Source organism: Alexandromys fortis, unplaced genomic scaffold (genome assembly GCF_014885135.2).
Source record: "Alexandromys fortis isolate MF-2015 unplaced genomic scaffold, M_Fortis_MF-2015_v1.1 scaffold_181, whole genome shotgun sequence".
Taxonomy (NCBI): Eukaryota; Metazoa; Chordata; class Mammalia; order Rodentia; family Cricetidae; genus Alexandromys; species Alexandromys fortis.
In genome coordinates this window covers 1,405,524-1,408,931 of record NW_026068069.1, presented here as the reverse complement: position 1 = coordinate 1,408,931, position 3,408 = coordinate 1,405,524, and the positions used below count along the sequence as shown (strand labels likewise).

The window sequence follows — 3,408 nt, the reverse complement described above, 5'->3', positions numbered from 1 at the left end:
AGGCCACCATTTGTAGATGTTCCAAATAGCTAAGGTTTTTGGCCACAGAAAATATACACTTTGGAATCATTTTTTTAAAGAGCTCTTCCAGACATGAAATAATTGAGTTAGAAAGGAAACTTCTTAGACCGGCTAAGACCAATCAGTCCCACTTCCCTCCCAGTTTTCAACACACAAACTGATGGAGGTGGGTCTTGTATCTTATCTGTTGCTTTCATTGGTTAATAATAAAGAAACTGCCTCGGCCCTCATAGGACAGAAAATTAGGTAGGTGGAGTAAACAGAAGAGAATGCTGGGAAAAAGAAGCTGAATCAGGGAGTAGCCATGATTCTCCCGCTCCAGAAAGACGCAGGTTAAGATCCTCCCTGGTAAGCCAGCTCGTGGGCTACATAGAATATTAGAAATGGGTTAGAACAATATGTAAGAGCTAGCCAATAAGAAGCTGGAACTAGCCGGGCCAGGCAGTGTTTAATAGATTACAGTTTCCGTGTAATTATTTCGGGCATAAGCTAGCCATGCGGGCGGCCGGGTGCCGGGGACGCAGCCCCGCTGCTCCTAATTCAACACACAAACCATATCTTGGAAGTTCCTGCACACCGTTTGGGAGACAGATGACATCAGATGCCTGGGCTCCTCGCATCCCACAGAAAGCTAAGCTGGTTAATACCATTTATAAGATTATAGGAAGCAAGCATTGGAAAATAAGGATGTAACTGTGGGTAGACAGGATATTTGCTTTCATTTCACATGGCGGAGCCCACTGGCTTGAGGAAATTACCCGTCTTTCAGGGTGACATTTCCTCTTACCAGGCCATGTGGAAGAGGACTCGGGAGCTGACCGTAGCCTCCGTTGAGAAGAAAGACAAGTCAGGCTTGAGTCACTGTTTTCAATGTGTCTCATGAATGCTTTTCTTTAATTCTAAATACATTTCTACTTTGGCAATTAACTTAATCCTAGGTTTAAAACATTTTTGTGTAGAATAAGTGGATGGCAAAATTATCTACTCACTAGCTACGAAATGAAATCCTGCTTCTTCTCTACCTGAGCAAATAGAATAAAAAAGGCCGAGACTCCATTCTTTGCTCCCTGCCCTGAAATCTAGTATCAGTGACCAAAGAAAGTGCATCCTTCAGAGCACCTCTGCAACAAATCTTGTAAAACACAAAGAACTCTGAAGTTCAACCCAATAACAACTTTTTGAAATGGAAGAAGACTCACAGCATGCAATTTTATAAAACACCTAACCTAGATTATCATTCTTCATATACCAACATCCAACCATTTCAAAATAGAATCAATAATAAAAAAATTCTTCAATTTTCCTCAAACTTACTTCCTGTCCAGTGATAACAACTGCAACCTGTGCATTTTCTTCAAGACTTTTCTTTACACATCAAATTTCTTTGGTTGCTAATATTACTGAACTGTAATCTGCTCTTTTTTTCCTCCCAGAGTATGGAGGAAGCAGATGGAAGAAGGCAGTCAGACTGAGTGCTGAGCTTCCAAGGGCCCACAAAGAACATGGACCTTTAACATTCTGTCATCCTGATCAACGAGTCTGAGGCTGGACATAAACGACGTGCGATCAGCCTGCCCGAGTGCCATGGACTAATGCACCCAAAATGTTCTCAAACTGCGCTTTGTTGCCGCATACCGCACCCCTGTGTCTGCGCTCTGTGCACTGACACCCAGTTTGCGAGCTTCGGGCAAGGGGGCTGGAGGTTAAAATACACAGACACACACAGACAGAGAGACAGCGACACGGGTCATCCTTGAATTCCCCAAGAATGCCCCCTTTATTGTGTTCACGGGCAGATTATATAGAGATAGCCACGCCCCAGCCAAACCCACCAGAAACCACTCTCCTGCCATCCTGACAGGAGACAACTCCTGAAGGTCTCGTGCTCAGAGCAGCTGTAGGCACTCAGATCAGGGGATTACAAGAAATTCAGGATCTGGGGTCTCACTGCTCCCAACACTTTGTGAATAAAGACTTCATATAGACTGTCTTCATGATTCCAAGCTAAGCATTTATTGGAGCAGTGAGAATTTTCTCAACTTCTTCCTCTTCTCTCTCCCTAAACACACACCGAATATCATTACTTGGCAGATACTAGATACTGACCATTTGAAATGACCGGGTGGGGTGGTGGGGGGAGGTGAAAATTTGTGAAACACTGTCCTCTAGTGGATAAGTGAGCATTTGCTGTATCTGCAGAAAGAACATGCACTGTATAGAATTCATTGCTAATTTATGTTGCCCAGGCTTTTAATAAGATGCGGTAGTTTTTTTTTTTTTTTTTCTGAGCACGAAGTGTCCAGATGCAAGATTCTGCAGCATCAATGCCTTAACTTCCTCATCATCTCTTGATGATGAATCTTGCAGGTGACTTTATTGTAAAACTTAAGGAAATGCCAGGCAGCCATACAGTTCTAGGGAGTCCACTCAGACCAGGCGACGTGGTTTCAAGGGCTGCTGCCGTTTCTCATGCCTCGGAGTGAAAATGGAAAATAGTTTCTTTTCACTTTAAATACATTTAATGGTGATTCTGACAGAGTCCTCATTTCTATAGGATCCTGTTTTGCCCTGGTCCCTTTTATTACCCTACATGGTAACTTTATTTGGCACGGAGCCTACCCCATGAGCGCAACAGCAATAGTGGGTAGAGAATAAAATAAAACTACACAAGGAATAAGAGTGTGAATGAGCAAGTGAGAGGAGTGAGTGGGCCTTGGTGTGTGAGCCACAACCTCACAAACAATTCTACCTACAGGAGAGGCTGTGGCTCCTGAAGTGTCGGCTCACCGAGAAAGGTCCTGTACCCTTTTCAATCTCCCACTGAGTTGCTATGCTTTCTTCTGATCCATCTTTACAAGCTTGGAAATGGTGTTCCCCTCCAACTTTTTGCTCCAACCGGGTAATGCAAATGTTCTGCTGTACTCTTGTGAAAACAAATATTACATTCGTTTATTCATCTATTGACAGTGTGCACCAAACAGAGCTAGAGGTGGTGTACACAATGGAGGACAACTGGTTTAAGCCTGTTCCTTCCATCGTGTGAGCCTGAGGGACTGAACTCTGGTTGACAGTCTTAGCTGCAAATGCATTTACCCGCTGAGCCATCTCTCTGGCCCTCTGCTTACTTTCATCATCAAACAGTCGCCATCAGCCCCTGGTAGTAGAGCCTAGAACTCTACTGTCCCCGTCTGAATGTATTCAGCATGCTAGCATATCTAAACATTTAGGAAATGGTAGAAATCTGCTCCCCACTGAAGTTCAAGTGGTGAAGCGGCTCCTACAGAATCAGCGTTTGCAGAGCTGAGCCAGCTGGAGTTATCATTAGTTGAGGTTTGCTTCTCCTAGGCATTTGGGTATCTTGCTGTGACTGCGTTCTACAGGTGACTG

The 3,408-nt window shown here is 44.0% G+C and overlaps 1 long non-coding RNA gene across 1 annotated transcript; it reads left to right on the top strand.

Moving 5' to 3' along the window:
* Positions 1-306: 306 nt before the first annotated feature.
* LOC126487855 (uncharacterized) lies at positions 307-2,011 on the top strand. Its single transcript, XR_007588518.1, has 2 exons — positions 307-369; positions 1,455-2,011. It is a non-coding gene; the product is annotated as an uncharacterized lncRNA (long non-coding RNA).
* Positions 2,012-3,408: the final 1,397 nt, after the last annotated feature.